Genomic DNA, 25,161 nt, shown 5'->3' with positions numbered 1-25,161 from the left:
TTGTCAGTCTTACGTATTTGTTTTTATTGAACTAAGACTACACTTTACAGATGATGTTGGTTAGTTTTTTAAATTTAATTAAACCCTGACTAAGCCAAACCACATTAGTTTTGGTATGCTATAGACGATCCGACAAAATAATGCACATTTCTTCATCTATACTTATTTGTTTTCTTTGAATTATGAACACATAATTATTACATATTATGGTGTTGAACCAAACAATAATGGATGAAAAATTTTATTCTATCTATAAAATACTCAAAATTATGTATGATTTCATGGTGTAATTTTAGATATTTTATAAAGAAATGAACATTTTTCGACTCTTGTCTATTATGGCTTGGTTTTCGCAGGGTTTAATTGAATTTTAAAAACTAACCAACATCATCTATAAATAATTGTAATATTAGTTCAATGAAAACAAATACGTATGACTGACAAAGTTTTGTGTGCACTATTTATGTCAGATCTTAACAACCTACATTCACTTTTCGCGACTGCTGGAAATAATACTTTTACATACGCAAATGATGATGGAATTAGATACAAACTTCAAATGGAGAAGTATTAAGTATAAAGATTCAAATAAATTACAAGAATTTAGAAATACTTTCGTACATTCTTAAATGGGGTTTCCGTCTAGTGAAATAATATTCGGAAATGTGTATAAGATAGTAGATATTATACCAATCACCTGTATATATTGGACAATAACTTCTTCTTCGATGGCGCTACAGCTTAAGTCGAGCCCTGGCCTCCTCCACCGCTGTCCACCAGCCGGAACGGTCCTCCGCACGTCTTTTCCAGTTCATGATTTTTAGCAGCTGGTTGGCATCTTTTGTAATGTTGTCACCCCATCGTGTGCGTGGTTTTCCCACTGGCCTTTCCCCCCCTGGATTTCCTTCGAAGATCTTCTTCGGTATCCGTGACTCAGGCATGCGCTGGACATGGCCTGCCCAGTTTAGCCTCTGGAGTTTTATGAAGGTGGAAAGTTTTGAATCTTGGTATAAGCGGTATAGTTCCATGTTGTATCTAATTCTCCACTCCCCACCATCATTCATGGGTCCGTATATCCGCCTCAGGATCTTTCTTTCAAAGCATTCCACCATTTCAGCTGCTTTCATATTTAGTGTCCATGACTCACACCCGTATGCAATGACTGTGCGTATGATGGTTTTATAGAGCCGGGTCTTAGTTTTTCTGTGGACATTTCTGGATTTGAATATGGGCAGCAATGAGAAGTACGATTTATTTGCAGCGGTTATTCGGACTTTTATTTCTTCCAGTCCCTCGTTCTCTTTGAAATATTGGAACCCAAGTATGTGAACCGGTTGACAACCTCAAATTGATGTTTTCCAAAACTGGAACTTTGGCCCAGCCTACTCTGATTTTGTCGGCTTTGTATCATGACTTTAGTTTTGTTTTCATTTACTCTACAATAACTAGTTGTCTATATTATTATCGATTCCGAATATCATATACGTCTCCAAATACCGTATGCATACGATTATTTTAGTTTCATCAGTAGAAGCATTGTTTTTTTTTGATTTTATGTCGGATATTAACAACCTACCTCCACCTTTCTCAACCTTCAGATAGTATTTACCAGCCTAGTTGAAGTTGAACATGTCTGTTACTAGCAGATAGCGTTGTAGAATCAGCGAAGATATTTTCTCCACTCGCCCTCACGTTGAAATTCTCCGTAATTAATTTTCGTTCATTTATTCACTGTTAAAAAAAATCTAACTCAAAGGTTATCAGCAACAAGCCAGTTCACAATTTGACCGCTTGATCCGCGCACAATTTTGTGTCTGTACTCTATAATTATTTCTGTGTAAGTATTTTTTTCGCCTGAGTTATCTAAATTTAATTAGGTATTAGGAACTGTACACGCGCCGCCTCTGGCGTCGGCATTGAATTAATTTCCGATAAACAACGAAATGATCAATTTAAAATAACTTACGCTATTACTAAATAATGAGTTTTTAAATTTATTTTGAAAATAACTAGGTTCATACTTCTACGTACGTGTCGGTTAGGGATTAAAATTTAAATTGATTTATTTACAAAAAGCAAACATTATAAATTTATTACGTTCACGACATGACATCGAAATAATAGTGGGACTGAAAATAAATACATTATTTTTATTTACCTAGTCGACAAGAATAAATCAATTATATTGTAATTAATCCTAAGCAGCAATATTCTTATATCTAATATTCTAATATAAATATCCGGTGAAATACTGTATTATAATTCCAAGTTTGAAATCTATTTTTTACGAATAAATTTTGCAGTCGCATTGAAAATAATTACAAGATAAAAAGAGCTTTTTATGTACCACGTTTTTTAATTTTCTGTTGAATCATAATATAAACTTGGCAGTTCTATGTAGGTATTAATAATTTAGGGCAAATAAGACAATTGTCAGCAAATATATTTTTTGCTATTTTTCAACAAACAAATAAATAATATAGAATAATGAAATGTCATTTTGATTTCCATAGTAACGCACGTATATATTAATAATTTAGTTGCTAGGACCCCAGACCCTTGGCAACCAATAATAGTGGATTGGATTACGGATTTCTTCCGAAATAACTTTTCATACAAAACAGAATTAACTGAAAATGAATTCGATTCTGCTTAAAAATGGCCAAAAGTGTTAAAAGAATGCATTGTCATCGTGTTTTGATATATTCTAAAAGTTAAAAATGTCTATCTAGTCGGGAAGTTAGTTAAAAATCGATTGCAAGATTTGTACTAGATAAACAACCACCGGACAAATAAGAATACGACCTAACGTTGTAATAATAAAATATGAAGGGTGTAATATAACTAATACAATATATAAATTGTCCAGTCGCATTGCAAAAATGCGTGCATTATTTTATTGAAAAATTGACCCAATCTGGTTAATTAAACTTGGTTACTTTACAGATCCATTTAAAAAGTTTTGCACTGTATGTATACCATGAAACACTGGCGAAGGGTGTAGATAGATCAATTTAATTAAACCCTGCGTTAACCATGCTATAATATTATATTCTTTTTCTTTTTTCTTTCGACCATGTCCGATCCTAATAGATGGGCTTCCACAGAGTGGAGGTTTGTATTAACAGATTTTGTTTTTACAAGAAATGGATGTCAGCCACTTGCTCAACCTATTAGGTCCATACTCTGACGTATACACAAATTGAAAAACAATATGTGTACTTGAAAGACTCAGGATTCGAACCTGGGACCCATGACGATTTAGGCCGACGCCTAAGAGGGGTCGATAATATAATAAATCACTTATCCTGTAATTAAGAAGATATCATTATCTTAGAACTATGAAGGGTGTAATATAGCTCTGCATTATTTTGATGAATAATTAAATTCTATTAAAATGTTTTTGCATTGCATAACATGAAGGCCTGGCGAAGGGTGTAGGTGAGTTAATTCAATTAAACCCTCCGTAAACCAAGCCATAATAATAGTCAAAACATAATCTTCTATTTATAAAATATCAAAAATGATGCAATTAAATCATACATATTTTATAGGTGGAAGAATATTTTTTATCGTTTATGGTTTGGTTAAGGCAGGGCTTCGTGTATTTAAAAAACTAACAAACACCTTCTGTCACAACGAAATAGTATGACTGAAAAAGTGTGCACAATTTTAGTTGGATCGCCCATAGCTTACCTAGAATAGTATGATTTTGTTGAGACAGGGTTTAATTGAATCTTAAAAACTAACCAACACTATATGCAAATTGTAGTATTAGTTCAATGATAACAAATACGTATGATTGACAAAATTTTGTCCGCAATATTTATGTCATTTATGGCATGAAGAAACGAGTTTTTGTAACAAGCTCTCAAAAGGGCGAGTCAATCATTTTGGCGAAATTGAGATTTTGTAAAAAAAAAAAAAAAAACAATATGTACCTGACTAGTTTTGTTGTGTAAAAACGGCAAATTTGTATCTCCACAGGAAAGTACTTAAAAACGATAATCGTAAGGGCGAATATCCACTTAGTGTTAAGCGTCAATTACACTGAGCTTCTTTACGAGCTGTTTGTTGGCGAATTTATAATCTGCCTGTAAAGTTGCCCAGTGTAATCATCGAACAAGCTAACATGTTCGATGATTACACTGGGCGACTTTACAGGCAGATTATAAATTCGCCAACAAACAGCTCGTAAAGAAGCTCAATGTAATTGAAGCTTTACGGACAAAAAGCGAATGTGACATATTATTATTAGGCCTTTTAAAATATTACATATAATATTATAAAGCCTATTATAAAGACAGTATTCTTGTAAAGCTTTTTTATTAACTTGTTAGACATTAAGTATAATGACCACGGGTAATTAATAAATAAATGTCAAAAGTTAAAAATCTTCCTCTTGTAAAATAGCATTTTGGTTAATTGGCTCTTTTTACAAAACACCGACGATATCGTCAGACGAATTTTGACGATACTCTTGGCATAAGGCGATAATTCAGTGAAACGGAAAATAATTTTCAACTATAGGCGCGACGAAATTTTGGACTCGCTGGCAGTCTGAGAGCGAACGTCGAGGTGTCAATACGTCATTTTGTTTCGTGATGGCGACGGGGGTATTAATTGTTAAATCGTGTAAAGATGACTAAAAACGATACCCATTTACTTTAAAAAGAAAACATGTCAATGAATATATTATTATTGTTACTAATAGAATAATAAACAGAACATTAACACACAACACATATGACAAATTATATTTCGGTCGGCATGCGTCATTTGCACCCGCGACCCGCAATCCGCGCATCGTCTAGCCAAGATCTTTTTAGACCATGCCTCAACTGTGGAATAGCCTTAATAACAGAATGGTCGTCGAAAGGTTTAACAAGTCGCTATATGGTGTAGGTAGAGCCATGCATACACCACGGGACATAAAGTCAGTGAAAGCCGCTGAAATTAAAACTTCAATACGTGTACTTTTAGCAGTTCCCACACCATAGCAACCTGTCCACTATGCACTAGCCATGTGACAGCTCCACGGCTTACGAGTCTTACATTGGAATATACCTCAAAGCCGACTGCCACGCATTCAAATGTAAATGAGTCCCCTGCCTAAAAACAACCTTGGCAATGACACAAGTAATGTATGCAAAGCGTTTGGCATTTAAATATTGGACATTAGCGTGTGTTTATTTATTTACTGTGATATTACTTAACATAATAATATGTGTGACACACAATTGGATACATAATATATTACCTAAAAAATAAATTACCAATTTATATACGTGTAAAATTAAAATTAGTCAGTGCGGAATATTTTCTATGTTTTAGGAAGAAAACAAAAGCTGGTGGCACTAAACACTCGAAAAAACTGCTTTGCGGTAAATCTGTGTTGGTGTTCTTTATTGGTATTAAGGTAAGACGCGTAGGAATTGATACAATGATACAAATTACGCAAAACAAAAACTAAACGAAGATACCATAGAGCTATGGAACCACAGATACACAACATCCGCCACAGTATCAATAACACAGAAATTTATTCCAAACATAAACTGTGCCATCACTCTTGCCAGGAACTTAAAAATATCACACGAACTCACACAGATACTAACAGGCCACGGAGCGGTGCGAGCTTATCTAAAAAGATTCAAATTGAGGGATGACGACTGTTGTCCATGTGACGGCAACACATCTCAAACTGTGTGGCATGTCATCAACGACTGCCCTATACTAGAAAGGGAGCGATGGACTCTCAGGACTCGATGTAGACAACATAATCACGAAATTTACCTCCAAAAGCCTCACGAAGCACTAAGCAATAGAACAACACGAGAACACTACACAAAATATTTAATCCTGGCCATAAAGAAAATTAAAGATAAAAATGGAGGCACCTAATTAGCCCCACATCAATGCAAATAACCCACCCAACCACCTTGTACGAAAAAGCAAGGGTATGATTATTATTAAAAAAAAAAAAGATACAAATTAACTAACGTTAAAAAATAATCATACAATACTTGTAAAATAAGTAGGTACCGTATATTATATCGGCCTAAAAAGAAAAATAATAATTATACGAATATTGGTGTCGGGGGAAAATACAGTTATTTCATCCCCGTGTGGCTTAAATATATCTATATTAATCAGTCGTCAACGAGCGATCGATTCACCGATTCTCAGCCCTTGATGGGTCTAGGACAGTGGTCGGCAAACCGCGGCATGCGAGCCGCATATGACTCTTTGGCCCCTTGAATGCGGCACTGTTTCATATGATCAGTTGAAAAAACTAGCATGTGCTATGTGTTGTTCTTTTCTTTTTCGGTTCTACATATTCATGCAAACAATCTTTTTAAAGCAAGAACCTTATCAAGAGTAAATTGAGAAGTCGTCTTATTGATTAAAATCTGGAATCGTGCCTAAAATTAAAAACAGCACTATACACATTTGACTTATCCAAACATTCCAAGGAGATGTAAGGCCCATTGTTCACATTAAGTGTTTGTCAGTGATTTTCATGATTTAATTTTATGGATACACTAGCGGACCCGGCAAACGTTGTTCTGCCATATAAGCTATTTCTAGTGAATAGTTTGGTTGTTAAATAAAAAAATAACGAAGGTATCGTAAGTGTGTGGGGATGGGATCTATGACAGAAAGAGAAATAGAGCGCTGTAGACGATGACCGCCGATAAAAACAAAAAACATCAACCATTCATTTTCTCAATTCAAAATGAGTAATGATGTTCATAATGAATGAATTACCTGTGACAGGATCTCGTTGTTTAATGTTTATGCAATATCCGTCTTGTCCCTTCCAGAAAATTAGCGGATATTGGAGAGCGTCCTATGAACGGTGTGTGTCAGCGATGAACTCCAGATTATTGTTTCTTCTTCGAATCACGATTTTTCGCGTCGATGTGCGGTCGCCAACCATGATTCCAGCAATGTCGTCAACAACAGTCGCATTGAATCGACGTACGTGCTCTCCAGCTGGTGTTTTATCAGGATTGATGACAATAGCGTGATTGTCACTCTGCAATTCGTGCATGTGTGCTTTGAAGAATTTCAATAATTCATTGTGCTCATTCAACAGGGCGTCCAGTTCACCGACAATGTGCCTGGCATTAGGCGAATTGAGGCTATTGTAGCCGCAACGTGCATCCACATGATTGATGTCCTCACCGCCGCGCCCATGAAGTAGATTTGTAAAAATGTATGTGGTTCGTTTGGCATTGGCAGCAATGAGCCTACTTTTGTGGTATACTTGGCCTTTGATTTTGAACGTAGAATAGAATTGTTGACCATTTGCCGCAGTATTGTAAACTATTTCTGTTGCTCCGGACGAAGTCATTTGGAAGCATGAATTGAATGTGCGAATGGACTTCAGGAACAGGTTTGAATCTGGAACCGTGCCGATGAGCAAGCCGTTCAATGGTTCTGGTGGTATCTCAATTTCTGGTAGTTGCACTTTTCCTGATGCGCAACACATCCCGGCTGACTCATGTTTGAATTTGAGCGCATGACAATGGGGACATTCTTTGTCCATAGCACCAATCAGCACTTTCGGATGAGCGAAATATTCAATATCTGGCTCGTATTCGAATGCAAGACGAAGGAACGAAGCGGATGTAAATGTTCGATGTACTTGTTGGCGTTGTCGGTCATTTGCTCTGCGTGTGTTAGCTACGAACCGGCGCGCTTGGCTCCGTTCCAATTGTTGTTGTTGATTTCGTCCAGTTTGTGCCTCTTGTGATTGAGATGCACGCAATTGCGACATGCTTACACGCACGTTTTTGTTATCTTGTTGGATTTGTTCGTCTGTTCTTTCTGCTCTACTATTTCGCATGATTGTTGCTTTATTCGTTGGATGGCCCAAATGGCCCCCCTTGCGTCTTGCTGGCATTGTGCACTGTAATACACGCACATAAAAATAGATAAATAAAATAAATCATACAAAATTTTGCACGCACTGCGTTGTGGTATGCCGAATGAAATGTCAAAATGACGCGACGCTTCTCTTGAATTCTTCTCGGACATAGCGCCATCTGTCATTCAACAACATAAATAATTTCGTTGTTTGAAATACGAACGGCGGTTAAATTTGTTCATACAAAAATAATAAAATCGCGATTAAAAAATGGAAGGGTGGGGGTAGGAGGATAAAAATTTGGGATTATAGGTATTTTTTATGCCAAATAATAAAAAAAATACAAAAAAAAAATTGTCAAAAAAATAAAAGAAAATTTTTCTCGATAGAGATACCCTAATCATCTAGCGGTATGAAATATACTTGTTGACCTATTTTCATACCTAACAAATATACATAAAAAAATCATAAAAATCGGTCGAGCCATTTCGGAGGAGTTCGACCACAAACATCGTGACACGAGATTTTTATATATATAGAGATTACTTATAATGTAATTTTTATGAATAAATAAGATCATTATTAAGTATGATATCAAGTTTTATTCAGTGTACCTATATTTTAATTAAGGGCGGACGTGCTCAGCGTGGCTCAAAATGGAGCTTTTGTTCTATTTTCAAAGCATGAACCTGGACATACCTTAAACGTTGTAGATAATCTATTTATATAATTTTGAAGCCTTATTATCCTTTATATTTATTTTAAACATTTGATGACTGCATAAAGTATTTTTATTACATAAAATAGTATTCTTTTAAACCTCTCGCTTTAATGTTTTAGAATATAGTCATATTTCAGTACATAAATGTGCAGTGTTGTTAAGATTTTTTACATTTATTAATTTTTAAACGCATTTATAAAACCATCAGTATAATTTATATCGACATATTATAGTGAAATATTTACGATAAAAAAAATATATTGATAATCTCTGTGATCCCAAATTTGACAAGAATTGGGCATTTTATTGTTCTAAAAATGGGCAAGATTAACACATTTGAAGATATATAGAAGATTAAAATATTAGAGCGAGAGGTTTAAAAGAATATTATTTTATGTAATAAAAATACTTTATGCAGTCATTTAAAATAAATATAAAGGATAATAAGTTTGAAAATAGAACAAAAGCTTCATTTTGACCTACGCTGAGCATGTCCCCCCTTAAGACTTAAAACTTTAATTAAAGTTTATTACAAGTGTAGGTACCTACCTATATACTCGTAGTTAAAGTTTAAAAAAAATTGGCTCTCAAAAGAAATCTCAATCTTGTACTGTTGACTAATGAGTTTGCCGACTACTGATCTAAGACGATTCGGCGCCGGGACAGACTGGGCGCCACGCAATCAAATGAAATTCGAAAATAAATATAAGTGAAATATAGGCACATTTCAAAAATATATTTAGTATTAATATTTATATTTAAATTATTACATTATTATACGATATTACATTATTATATCACACACGTGAATAATAATTTAATTCTGCATAATATATCGAAGTTCTAACGATAACAGAGTTATTTTATTTATATATAAAGCCTCAGGCATGATAATTATCAATGCGCAATAAAAACACAGTATGTTAAGAGCAAAATGAATTAAAACTACTAAGTAATAGTTTCCTCGTCTACTTTCTGTATAAAATCGTAACGAATATCTATTTATTTCATTCGTCAGTACGGTGTTTACAATTATTGTCCTGGCGCCCAGTTATCCCATTCCCCCTAGATAAATCATCTTGGGCTAATTGAACATCCACGACGATATTTTAAAAGTAATTAATAACCCAAACTTAAAGATTTGAACGTATATAAACTTTATATTTTTGTTACCACCATAAACATAATATTATGTCCTATATTAAAGTGTGATAAGTAAAATTTGCCTAATATTCAATTTTATAAAGTGTTTTTTTTTTCAAAAAATAACTCACAAGATGGATGTACACTTCTGAGAAATTATAACAACTAGAAAAATCAATTTGAAAGCTGCATGATTTAAACCTGCGCCCCCCGGGTTTCGCACCCATGTGTACTTGACCACTAAGTTATAGGTACGTGTTCTATCTAATTGCGACATAGTTAACTAATAATTTTGGCAATACTCTATGAAGCGCCTTTTAAATTGTGTTACTTATTAGCAATTGACTTTTGTATTTTAGAAGTTGTCCGCTGAGTGAAGGCGCCACATACTAACATTTGACATATCATTCAATACTTTTTATACTGTGATGAGCTTAGTTCTAAATTCGAACACCGGACGATTTATGATGGTTCTTATATAACCGGTGTCAGGAGGAAGTAACGCAATAATTTAGAAGACACCATTCTCCGTTATCTTTTAATTTGACAGATAATTCTATGATGCACGTCTAAAATTACTTGTATGTTATGATATGTTAATAAATAACTACAAATATTTTTCTTTTTTTTTCAGGTGATAGTGTTGCCTTATGCAGAAATGGAGACTTCTAACAAAAACATTTTTATAACACTAACAACAAGAGCTTAATAATATATTTATAAATTAGCACAGTGAAAACAATATCATAATATAATCACAAATACTGTCCAATCTTTAATTGTTTTCAATCAAACATTAGGCGTACAGTGTAAATATTGATTATTTAAATAGAAGATTTAGTGAAGTTTTGAATAGGTATTGAAAAGCGTGTTGGATTATTCATTGGGAAGTCTCAGTTTTGATCGTCGTCCATAAACAATATTGGTAAGTGGCTTTAATAATAATTATCTATTATATTATGACATTTAGTCTACTTTTTGTACTATATCCGTTATTGCATGTCAGCGATGAGTTCGGCCATTTTTGAAGTTATACTTCTTTTGGCGCATTCGGGAAATTAGATCAGGGTATATTTTTGGCGTGTGACATGTAGCACATAATTTATTTTTTCACACGAAAAAAAACGCACTCGATTGTATTCGAACCACCGATTGTTCGGTTATCAGCCGAACGCTCTACCCTTACGCCACAGTATGATACTGCAATCGTGACGATTATACAGTATAATATTATAGTTTAGAATTGTTTCGTTGCCTAGGCAGCGAATTTATTATTGTCGACCATTTGCAATTCCTTACGTAAACAAACTATTAAAAGTCAGAGTGACAGTTGGTACTTTAAAAATAAAAACAACGAGAAACCATTATATAATTTGGTAATATAAGTTAAGGTATATAGAAATAAACCAAAGGCGTTCCAATGAGCGGTCCTTTTTCTTGAGTGTGTAATTTAACAAGATAATTAAGAGCTAGTCAAAGAATCTAGTTTATCACAAGTTTTGTTTTTATTTTGTTACGCCAAAGAAGTATAACTTCTAACGCGCGTACATAAGTACACACACCGATTTTTTTCACTGTCTTTCGCTGCTTTAAATATGGTGCTGATCTAAAATCAGTCGTCAGGATTCTTCAGCCAGGACGTTATTATTTTACCAGAGTCTCGCTTGCCGGAGATCTTACATTGAGTTACAATACATTGAAAACAACTCAGATATATACCTACCTACAAGATTTTTTTTTAATATGACGCCTGATGGAACTTGAACCTGTAGTAATCATACAATTCAGCATTACAAGAGTGACACACTTTAATGTATGTTTACTGTCAAAACAAAACAACGGAACGGAAGCGATGGTCAGCATTTCCTCAATCATAACTAAATCAGTAGGGTGTATAATGATTTGTTTAATTGCGACAATGTCTCTTGTAATGCGTAAACTACATTTATATAAATAGGAAGAACAATCCATAACTTATCACTTCACTCAAGTCCATCACTCGGAGCACAACTCACATCGAGTCCGGTCATTCGACAATCGTCTCGCGAGCACAGTCTCTCAGGCACTGGATCACGGCTCGGTCTGAACACCTAGTTCACCGCGATACTGTACTGTTATTTTAAATAAACATCTACATCCATATACTACCGCTGACTTTAATCTCCTCCACCTCATCATTCCCATAGTTGTGACCCCGACGTGATCCCAATCGACGATCGTCATCATCCCCAAAAATGTGTAACCATTGGATTTGCGCCAATGTGCTTTATCAATTAAGCTATGGGTAAGCCAACTTCTAACGTAATTAACTAGTAGTTCTTACATAAAGTGCTTATCAAATTGCGTTTATGTTGGCTATCGGTTATTGTGTTTTAAATCAACGTATATTAAGTACAATAATTAAGTGCCCTAATTACTTATCGTATATATCTGATGCGTTTTTAAATTATATATATATACACAATATAATAAATGTTACATTGCATTACTAGTTCAATAAAAAAAAAAAAGTTAAATTATTAGAAAATGCATGTACTTACGTTATAAGAAATTTTAGAGTGATCTAGGCGTCCGGAACCCCAGGTTTACGTCGTGCCTACAAAGTAATTTCCTCAGTCATATGAAAAGAAGCATGGCTTTCTCGGCTCGGCATTTGAGTTCAATGGTATGTCCGGCTTACCATCCAGGGTGCAACATGAGATGACGCATTTATATTTGAGGGGTACAGAAAGACAAAGATAATAAGTACATATTTCAATATTTTATGATAAGTTGTTGATTTTCTGGGTAAGAGTAAATATCAAAAACTGAATTGTCAACATTTCTCAAATAACTTTCATTTTAGATAATAAGCATCTAAGATTATAACAATATTTTTTAAATATTTATATCAAATCAAGCTCTGATGCGGTCACAATACAAAAGCTCAAATTGGTATAAATAAAAATGATTTAAAATTATATTTATTTATATTTTCTATAAGAATCGATGTTTTCTTAAATTAGAAAAAAAACACGTTAAAACTACGAATTTTCCAAAAAAACGTTTTGTCACCTTCTAAAAACTTGTGAAACTATATTTTAATGCTAAACATATTCATAAAATACGATGTAGGTAGTAATAAAATCTGACTTCCAAAATACGCACATATTATATTGTATTTTTCTAAATTCTAATTATATCTTTTAAAAAATCTGTATATGTATTAATATATTTCAGTTTATTAATGTGAGTTTATTTTTTTCATTGTATTCTTAAATTTCCATATTCACTAGTCAATACCATGGAAAATTGCCACTAAGTATGTGGTTGCATGGGTATTTATCGCGTTCCATGTTTCATTACCGTAAATTCAATATAATATTAGGTATATTAAATAATATTCACATGTAAGAAAGAAGGGCATTATTTGAAAGAAGCAGTATCATAAAATAATAATATGAAAACCTGCTTATAACTCGAAATAGCTTCAAAAGTATAATAGTGCTTCGAACGGTGTCCAATAATGCAACGAAAATATTTGGCAAAAATTTATGGTCGCGTAAGAGTTTGCATTATATTGTTGTCTATGCTCACATGACAACCAATGACAGCTCAAGTTAACCAAATGTAAACAAGAAGATAACCTAAAATATGGTAATGACATTATAATATTTTATTAGTAACCGTTATAGTAGCATTAATAAAACGACGTATTCTTAAAGAAAGTAGCTAATTTATACTTAAAGAAGCTACTTATATTGATTATTATTTACCATATAGGTATCTAATAATCAGCGCTCGAAATGGAAAAGTTTACGAACCGGAGCGCTCGACAATTTTCTGAAAATATTTACATAGGTGTCAAATTTTATGTGTATTTTATCAAAATAAGTGTGCTAGATTTTTTGTTGTATAGCCTATCTAGCTCAAACGGTCAAATATTTTTTTTCCGCGAGACGGAGCGATAATTTTACCAAGTTCACGAACCGGAACGGCGCTCCGGTGCGCTCCAGTCCATTTTGAATCCTGGTCTTGATATTATAATTGTAAATACGAGCATATAAACCAAACTCCCGATGCATTTTACAAACCTAATATTAATAAAATATATACTTATGTATATATATATAATAAAAATTCACAATTAATACTTAAATTAGAATTTACATATAAAATAATACTTCCAACGACAATAAGTAAAAGACAACAAACAATGAATAACACAGCCTTTCGACGTTCCGTTTCGACATTTAATCTGTTTTCAGTGTTTTCGATTTGTCAAAACTCAAAATTAAAACGGATGACCGCAGCGCCTCTAGTGCTGACGCATGTAAAACGTAAAAGCGTCTGCCCACCGCCATCTTTAGATTAATAAAGCCTGAGCATAACTTTTTGCATAAGCAACGAGTGGTCCACTTTTCAGATTGCAAAATCAGATCCCTGATTGCTTGAGATATTGGTTCGTCCTTTCTCGTTTCAAATTGAATTATGAAAAATTCTCTAATCAAATATATTAATAAATTATAAATAATACACATTCCTGTTATTCATCAGCTGTCAAAGTCAGACTAGTCCTTCACACAAAAACTCGTTGCAATATCGATTTCCAAAAAATATGTATCATTTATTTAAACATTACATTTGTAGAAGGTGTGTTAATGCTAGTGTATTATTTATTAAGTAACTTATTTATTCAAATCAAACCATTCCCTGTGTAAACACGATGGAGACGTCAGTATGAGCACTCTATAGAACAAAGACAGGCAACGACAGTTCATGTATAGACAACAACAGGAGGGGTGGAAAAAGTAGGACCAGTCGTTGTGAATATATCGGCTTTCTACTTGAGTCGGCAATAGTCTGCCACATTCAGATGCGGTTATCAAAATCGAAGCACAAATAAAATTTCCCATACAAAATCGAAGCATGCTGCTTCAATAGCTTCGATACTGCTTCGTTCAAAAATTTCCCTTCAGGTGGCGTTTGGTTCTGACTGAGTATTCTGATTTTAAAATTAGGTATACATAATATAAAATAATACACAATGATGAGATTAAAATTAAATTGAAAAGACACAAAAATTGAAAACTTGCAAAAAGTCACTTGCGTGAAAATGCATGCCTCCGAGATGAAATCGAAACCAATCGCAAGTCGTTGCTATCAACACGATGATAATAAAATAACAATATGCATATATGGGAGGCTGACACGCGAAGTATTCTCTTATAAGAACTTATAATTAACCATTCAACATGATATGAACAGTGAAAACTGTTAAAATAATTAACAATATACAATGCGCGATCGATTGCCGAGGCTAGACGATACGTGAAGGCGAAATTATCTTATTTTATCTTACACGTTTAATTTAGTTATTTTTAATATTTTGACATAGTTATTTGGCTCTAATGTACGAATATATTCTAGACAATTAATGTAAGTATACGAAATCACAATTCTCCGAAAAATACTTGAACGGGTTAAAGAAAACCAAAGGTTGCGCATCCATACTTATGATGAGTTCTGTGAACAATTTAAGCCCAATATAGTCAATATCTTGAGGACTCAAAGACTCGAATATCACGTTGTTAGATGAAATAAATATATCTAGAGCTCTCCATAAAGATTGTGGAAGAAACATTCAAGTAAGTATTCAGGCCCTGGGCTGCCCCCGGAGGAGATGGGCAGATACCGTCAAGAAGGACGTAAAGAGTCTGCATGTATCTGACTGGAGAGTTAAATCTCAGGATAGAGATCCTAAAAGATAATTGTGTAGTTGGATATGGACCTGAAAGGTATGTAGTGCTAGCTTGAGTAAGTCAGTAAAAAAATCGATGCGTGTACTTATGTACGCGCGTTAGAAGTTATACTTCTTTGGCGTAACAAGACAAAAAAACAAAACAACCGACTAACTTCATCATGTCGCACTTTCATAACGATGTGCGCGCGCAGCTCTCAATTTTACTCTCTTCTAAACGCGCCAAAAGAAGTATAACTTCAAAAATCATTCCTGTCTCACTTGTTGAACTCCCAGCGTGGTAACACGCGCTGTACGCATACTTGTCAAAACATGTTATATATTTAATTCTAGTTAGTACAACAATTCACAAGACATTTGGACAGTTTAACATAAGAAAGAAATTTAAAGAAAATAATATATTATTAAATAAACTATTTTTTTTCAACGAATAAGACACAAGATTTTAGAATGTAACATTCTATATACTGAATATACATAATTTGAAAACATCTCATGCAACGACGAAAATACGACACACGGAACTTGAACCTGTATCTGCTGGATTCGCGCCAGTATGTGTTATCAATTAAACTAGGAGCGCCTTAAATAATAACGACGACTTTAACTTGTAGTTGTTACATGAAATGCTTATCGAATTGCGTTATAAGGTTAAAAATATACAAGCGCGAATCCAGCAGATACAGGTTCAAGTCCCATGGAGTGTCGTCTTTTTTCTACAAAAATGATTTTTTCTCAGGGTGTATATGCATGAGATGTTTTCAAATTATGGAATATTCAATATATTATTAGTTTACATTGATGAATAGATCTATTAAATTTTTTTTTGTCGCCTGTGGAGCTTTTTTATACTATGTTAAAAACGTTTAGGGTTTCCGTTATATTATACGATTATAAAAGGGTCCCGTGACTAAATTTAATTGGGGAACGCTGCTTTAACTAGCCACGGTCGTTAACAATCATCACTGTGTTAAATAACAGTATGTACTCTTTCGATTTCGTTAGCCCGGAATGATCCATTGCGAAACGAACTCAATTTGATGGAATGACAACCGAAAATTATTACTAAAATGCTAATGCGTTTGGCATATTCGATTTTATTCACAAAGTGTCGACTCATTCGACCCAATTGGTTTCTAAGCCGAAATCACAAACGCAATAATAAACAGGCGTCAATTTATTTTTGATCTGTGGAAATTTCGTTTGATATGGAGAGTTTTACTGAGTAAATACCGACTAAATTGTATTTGACGTGCTTAGTTAAACTAATTATACTTCTACAGGCCTATCATTAGCTTATAATATTTATTTATTTAACAATTAATTTTAAATTCAAGACGTTCACAACATACGATTTACATTATAACTACCGCCATCTTTAGATTAATAAAGCCTGAGCATAACTTTTTGCACAAGCTACGAGTGGTCTACTGCCATACTATTTATTGATAACGTATTTGCAAGCAGAGTTTAATATTCTATAATGACTGAAGAGTATAAATAAGTTATTAGTTATTGTCGTTTAGAATCGACTGTCACATTGACAAACGTCGTAGTGTATTATGATATTATTATACACAGAAGAAGTTTACTAACTTTGATCGTCACTTCCAATTATTAATAACACATAACCACTAAATCAGATGAACTCCAAGGTCTCCGAGATATGTTAAAATAATCTGAAAGAAATCTGAAACTAATAATACTCCGACAAGTGAACACGACAGACGCATCAGTATGAGCACTCTATAGAAAATGACAGGCCATCCATAGACAACGGGAGGGGCGAAAAGTAGGACCAGTCTTGTAATGTATCGGCTTCCTTCTTCAGTGGGCAATGGTTATAACACATCTTACAAGAGACTGGTCAGCCTTTTTGACTTAGTATCTACGATAGAAAATTTCTCAGTTTTTAAAAAGTTTTCGGCATTTTATGGCGAGCAAGAAGGTTTTTTCTCATCGAGGATTCGCTGTAATATATTATATTAGAATATATATCACGTAGGTATGTGATTGTCTACAGTATACACCAACCAATGTATTGAGAAGTTGCTCCTAGGACACTTCAGTATACATCTGTATGACGGAATCGTGGCGGGACGTGAAGGGAAAAACAAGGTATACATAAATAAGAGATTTTTGGGCTTCCACTGCGTGTTCTTCCTACTTATATTCTCAAGGTTTGGGCGCCTTGTAGAAGCAATTCTCAATATGTTATATATTGATGAAGTGTAATATATTGTATATTAATGCGAACGCCGCTCTAAGTGTGTCGAAGGCGTATTAAAAGTTAGTTGGGAGCAAAAAAAGTAAAGGGTAGAGTAATTTGATAGTGTGCTATGTCAGTTATAACGACCAGTGCGTCTATTCTATACTTATTGACTGCTAAAGTGATAAAGTGAGAGATATTATCAAACTTAGAGTAAGTTTGTATCAAAGTATTAGCACTTATTGTAACAATTACAATACCGTTGGTTGTATTGTTGCAATAAGTGCTATATTTTAACAGCAGCAAAAAAGGCGCTGTTAAAATGTAACGCTTATTGCAAAATTTACAACCAACGTATTGTAATTGTTACAATAAGTGCTAATACTTTGATAGAAACCTACCCTAAGTTTGATAATATCTATCACTTTATCACTTTAGCGGTCGATAAGTACAGAATAGCCCCACTGATATACCAGATCGAATATTAGATTTTGCCGAAAGTACTGGAACCCATAACGTTTTTAAAATTAAACCATCGTCTGACACGTCGAAGAAAGAAGAAGGAAGAACACGCGTTGGAAGTCCAACAATCTATTACAATAAGGTATACTTACTAAAATAATAATTATTATAAACGGATATACGATATACCTAGTATAGGGAGATAGTAATGGATTTGAAAAAAGCCGGTTGGTTATTTCATTTAAAAATATTGCATATGTACGTCATTGTTAAGTGTTGTACAATTCAAATAACGAAACTGATGCGTTAGGTTCATTGACTGGCAGTGCGACGGTCCGGGGCTCGAAGCCCGTTCGAGCATAAATTTTATTTAGTCCAACTGGCAGCCGTGAAACACAATATTATGTACGGTTAAAGCCGAAAAATAACAGACCGCGTAAATAACACATAGTAAAAATGATAATAATTGATACCGTTGTTTTTGAAAATTTAAATAAAACAGAGGAGGCTGGAGTGATATTGGACATTGAGTTTTGTTATAAAAAATTATTAAAAACAGATTTTGTTCTCATAAAACACGAAAATATCAATACCTATACAGAATAAAGAAATACACTGATTCAATTTGATTATTTTAAAATAACTAGATCAACATTCATTGAATATGAGCACGTGTCCCTCATAAATGAACCTCACCTTACCATTCTACCGCTGCTATCGGATATGTGTATATTATTGCTCGTGATTCAATTATATTATTAGGCTATGTACACACCTCACCTAACCTATAAACTGCATCACATAAGTTGTGTGAGTTTCGTCAATATTATTTTTTTTTTAATTATAATGAAACAAATTGACGGATAAAAAAACTCAGCTCCCAAATATACCCATTTTTATGAGCTTACATTTTAAAATCTGTCATACTTATTCAAAAACACTTAACACTCAAGAAAAATAAGTATGTTTTATTGTTAATAAACAGAGTACAAAACAACATTTTTATAGAACATTTTTGTGAAAAGAGTTATGATTGATTTTTCTTATCAACATCTGGAGCGGCCACCATCTTGAATTCAAGACATCACGCAGGTCATCTGACAAGTTTTCAAATAAAAGATCCGATAAGCTATTAATGTATAGTACAGAAGGAATGTATTTCTCATGACTCTAAAACAGTTGTACAGTCCCACAAATTTATCACTGTAGAGCGGACAAAAATGGAATTACAATGACGCCATATTGAAAATGTCATTCCACTGTCAGATTCTGTTCAGTTGCGAGTCTTGATTGGGTAATTTTCGACTGTGGCTCCCCCATTGATTCTCCAGATAAATTTGTGGCACTCTACAGTGAAGTCGTGAGTCCCAGTTGAATGTTGCTCCAACCATTCCAATTCGGATAGCGAACTTTCTTTGCGAAGTGCCATCTCTGATTTGTACCCCCAGGTATTTTAAGCATTCAATACTCTAGCGTCTAGATGTTTTGTCCGTCTCTAATCAAGGTGCAATTTGGATCATAACATATTATGTATTGCACATAATGTTGATTTTGTATATTATATATAACACAAGTGAATAATACCTACTATGTCTCAATATATAATTTTCCTCAGTTTCCTCACAAGAAAAAGAATATTTCATTTAATTATGTTACGTACTTAGTCGTATAGTCAACCAAGCGAAAATAAATTATTTTTAATAAGGTAAATACAATGTAACTGAACACAAAATACGCCGGTCATTTAAAAAAAATCATTTACTGACAAGTGCTTAATAAAAGTTTAAAATAATTAATTGGCAACAATATTTAGCTACTCTGGAAGATCTATCCAGGTAATTTGACTGGGAGGACAGTGGAATCGCCATTAACGGCAAATACCTTAGTTACCTGTGTTTTGCGGACGACATTATTGTCTTGTCAAACGACCCAGAAAACCTTCAAAACAGGATGCAGGAGCTTGCAAAATATGAAAGCTGCAAATCACTTACTTTGCTGTACCAAAAGCAATCATCATTAATAGTACTCAAATCAAGAATCCTACTAAAATGTGATGCATATATTTATCCGTAAACATAATAAATAATTTCATTAAGTTGTTTCAAAGAACTCTCTCGTAAAAAAATCAAATGTAAGTTAGAGTAGTTCTGCATTCAGTTGACTAAATGTTAATTGACAGAGTGGTATGTATGACGAGATTTCTCCCAGAACCAAACTGGCATGGTAGGCATTTGGGTGCCTGAATAATTAATATCTTCAAAATTGACTTCCTATTGTATCGTAAGCGTAGAGTGTTCAACCAATGTATGCTACCAACGCTCATGTATGATGTGAAACACGTACTCTTAATGAAAGAGAAATTAAAAAAAAGATGAGTAGCGTAACGTATCATGGAAAGGCGCATGTTGGGGATAACGCGTAAAAATCACAAAAGAAACCAATGAATAAGGAAGCAGACAAGAGAACGCGCTAGAGGCCGCTTAGCCATGGTGCCGTCGCACACTGTAAAATATAACCCGATTTCCACTGAAGTAATTGTTTATCGGACTAACACTGCCCAACCTTAACAATACACGTATAATAGTATATAAGAGTGTAATAAAATTATTATAACAACATATAATTGTTTGTCAAAATTCACAAGATTTAGGGGAAAACTTTTAAAGGAAATCTAGCATTTTTATTTAAATATCAATGGATTATTTATTTTATTTCGACGAAAGTTGGAAACACTGTTAAGCGCGTATCGAATATTTATAAAATAGCCTTGATGCCAAATCACTGGTCTAAACAAATAAACTAACAAACTTTTAAAGTGTTGAATTCTTCATCTTCTTTGACAATGTCCACCCCTTAGTTGGAGCATATTATGGACACCACACGACACCTCAAAAAATTCACGTCGCTTGGCAGTTTTCTTGCATCAAACTTGCGTTGAACTATCCCGTTATTAGGAGGAAAATATCTATGCCAAAAGACCAAACTACTTACGTCAGGCGTTTGTCTGTTGTCAAATTACACATCTGTTAAGATATTTTATAATATATTATATTTTTTAATGAAAATATAACGTTATGAACGATTTTGAAACTTTCATTCGTCAGATAAGTTAAAAAATAATATTTACCTACTTAACTGTCACCATTATTCAAAAGCTTTGACCATATACATACTTGCAAGTCCTTTTTAAAAGGTGATCAGTATTACGTGTAGAGAGGTTTTGTATGTAAACCTATAAACTATCATGTTGTTGTCTATGATCATTGATAGACGATAGACAACTACGCAAAAAACGGAAAAAGAAACGGTTGCATCTCGACCATCCTAGAACAGTTGCATTTTGGCCTTTCAACAAAGTAGTCGACAACGCGTCCTTGTTTCGCGTCTCACTTAATCTAGATTCAAAATTATAATATAAATATTCCAACTTAAACAATATAAATATGACAGTCATTTACTCTGTGCCGTGTTTATACTAAATTTATAACCGCAATGTAAAGTCATAAAAATACCATCTCTGTGTGTTATTCATCATGTCCTGAAACATTCCATGTCACGCACACATCCGCAACCTTCAGAACAGAAATACATAATAGATTAATTACATTCAAGTACATATTATTATGAAGTCAATTTGAAACTGTTACAGATGAAATACATTTTTCTGCAGACTGTATCACATTAGTTTTAACCCTACACTGCATGACATTTTCTTGTTGTGAATTATGATAAAAACCATGGGAAAAATATTTAAAAAAATATATATTAACTTTTTGTATTTTTTTTTTCAAATAAACAATATGATGCCAAATGGCATCTGCATGCAGTAACGTGAAGTACATTTTTTTCATTTTTTAAAGATATGAAAATTTTTCAAACAGTTTTTATTTTGTCTTCTCCTTGTCATTCAATGCTCGTTTTCTAAAATTCATTACAGTAAAGAAATTAGAAATTGAGAACCAAATCATTACTGAAGTACACGCAAAAAGCAGTCCGGCAATGCATGATGATGCCAAATGGCATCACAAACATTTTTCGAATTATTTCTATATATTTGATATTCAGCATTAAAGTGATAATGGAATCATAAAGTACATACCTAAATGTCTCACGAAATATTTTTTTTATGATCTTGAATGGACGTTCTTTGGCTCAAAAGTATATTTGAAACAGGTGAATTTCAGGTTCAACCGCTTTCACTTCCGTCAGAGTTTATTTGAAGTTTTGCAATAATTTGGAGACATCTGCTAATTAACTGTACTACTAATTACTTAGTATATTTACTAATAAAACATAGTAAAACATTTCAAAAACGAATTTGTAGATGGGGTTAATAATATTTGCATTAAAATATCATGATGCCAAATGGCATCACTATGCAGTGTAGGGTTAAGACAAATAATAATATAACGATTGGGTTACTTATTAAAAAAATAAAAATTTAATGCATATTTTATTTTTTAAATTAATTTTTAAGCGTATTCGACAAAATTTCGAATCCGACACATAATGGAATTCATTTTCACAGAGAAACAATAGAAAATGCGCCATACTAACTGTTGCTATTGTATTTAAATTTATGTTATTTAGTAGAAGAAAGTGCATATATCTATTTATATATATATACAAATCGTGAAGAACAACATTATGTACCCATTATCATATATGCCGTATTGCATATAGTGTATTGATTCTTGAATTAGCTGGTATATTTCACAAATTATTGAAAATTCACATATTATAATAATATATATAATAGGAATTTTTAAAATATTATGCCAGCTTTCAGTGTCGTCATTTTTTAACCTTGTATCTCAGAAAATGCATCTGAAAAGCAAGCCTAAATTTGGCGTTAGTGTTTTGTATTTTTTAAACTTGATACTGTTTTTTGCCAAGTAAGCTACCGATGCTGACATAAAATATGTGCAGTTCTTATACTAAGTGTATTTAAAATGACATATTTATTCCCGATTTAGTTTCTTCTGAGATCGTAATTGAATCGATCGATTCAATGATCAAAGATTTCCCTAAAGCTTTTAAACTTATTGAAGTTATACTTCTTTTGGCGCGTTTGGGAAATCAGATCAGAGTGTATTTTTGGCGTGTGACATGTAACGCATAATTTATTTTTTCAGACGAAAAAAAACGCACACAATTGGATTCGAACCACCGATTGTTCGGTTATCAGCCGAACCCACTACCATTACGCCACAGCATGATACTGCAATCGTGACGATTATACAGTATAATATTATGGTTTAAAATTTTTCCGTTGCCTAGGCAGCGATTTTTTTATTGTCGGCTATTGCAATTTCTTATGTAAACAAACGATTAAACGTCAGATTGAAAGTTGGTAAAAATAACGAGAAACCATTATATAATTTAGTAATATAAGTTAAAGTGTATAGAAATAAACCAACGGCGTTCCAATAAGCGTGTAATTTAACAAGATAATTTAGTGCTAGTCAAAGAATCTAGTTTATCACAAGTTTTGTTTTTGTTTTGTTACGGCAAAGAAGTATAACTTCTAACGCGCGTACATAATTACACACACCGATTTTTTTTTAATTATAGGTTAGGTTAGTTTAAGTAACATTTTTCTTTAGTGACGTAATTAATAATTACTTACTTAGCTCAATAATTATTATTGAACATCCAAAAAAATATAAATTTAAAATATAGAACAATTGAAACAAATGAAATATATTTACCCGTCCGATCAATAAAATGCTCGAATTATAAAGTCATCATGAATTATTTGACATGAATGTCTTCTATTTTACTTCCTACCTTCAAGAAAGGGTTGAAAAGGGTATTAATTTATTGTCAACATGATGAAAATACAGGTACGATATCATTTTCTTTCAAACTTATGTCAATGTTGCGGTATTTTCATTATTTAAGAGTGTTTTTAATTTATATTTTTCTCGGATAGCACCTACTATTATCGGAAGTATTATTATTTGACCTCTTTCACCTATATGGTCTAGTGGTAATATCCACGCTTCAATAACTCTCCACTTCGGTTCGAATCCAACTGAAGGCGCCCGTGTGTGAAATTTATTCTCTGAAATAATATTTAAAATATAAACAACCTGAGACGACTGTAACAGATTCCTTTAAAATTTACGTAATAAGTTTTTGAATTGAATCGCGTAAATAAATTTGCTATTTATGTAAATAACAAAACTGGCCCAAAATACAAATTGAAATACAACATGAAAAACTGATCTATATCTTGATTTTTTTTTTTTAAAGACATTTCTTCGTTTATTTCAGTGATTCCCAACTTTAGTTCTGAATGTAGTGATCCATGTCAGGAGCGTTACGAAAATTCGCAAAAACTGTACTTATCCAAATTGAAAGCGTTTTGGTTCAGCCAAAAAACAACGATTTCTATCTGATTAAATAGTCACTGCATTATTGAAGAATTAATAAAAGAAAAATCCTTTACTACAATTTATTTATTTGAATTTAAACTCGAATTATTGAAGATCCTAAATGTGCTTTTAAACGGATCGATTTTGCTATCCGATCAGTCTCCGTTTTAGTCGAGCTGTCAATTAAACTAACGTATAAATGAAAAACTAAAGCAGCCGACTGAAACTGAACTGGAGACGAGACAGGATAGGTTTTCCACCAGTTTTCGTATCCGTTTTTAGAGTTGCCAGTTAAATTGACGTGTAAATTACCATGTTGCCGTATTTTTCATACTACTTTTCTAAATTCGATTGAAATATTATAATTTCTTCAAATATATGTACTGGATATATTATACCAATCATGTTTAGAAAGTTATTACAAAATAATGTTCATTTTTAGTGAATCAAAAATACGTAATTATACAATTCACCGTTTTCCAAACTGAACTGTCAATTGAGACTGAATGGACAACAGAACTGACGTCTAGGAGACAACGTGTTGAAAAAAGTGTGATGATTAGAACCAGTTCCTTTTTAATTTAAACCGCATGTTATCTACTTTTTAATCCTGATTTATTGTGTATAGAA

Source organism: Rhyacophila brunnea, unplaced genomic scaffold, assembly GCF_057557595.1.
Source record: "Rhyacophila brunnea isolate RB1 unplaced genomic scaffold, BYU_Rbru_1.0 scaffold_24, whole genome shotgun sequence".
NCBI lineage: Eukaryota > Metazoa > Arthropoda > Insecta > Trichoptera > Rhyacophilidae > Rhyacophila > Rhyacophila brunnea.
Note: the sequence above shows the minus strand (reverse complement) of the source record.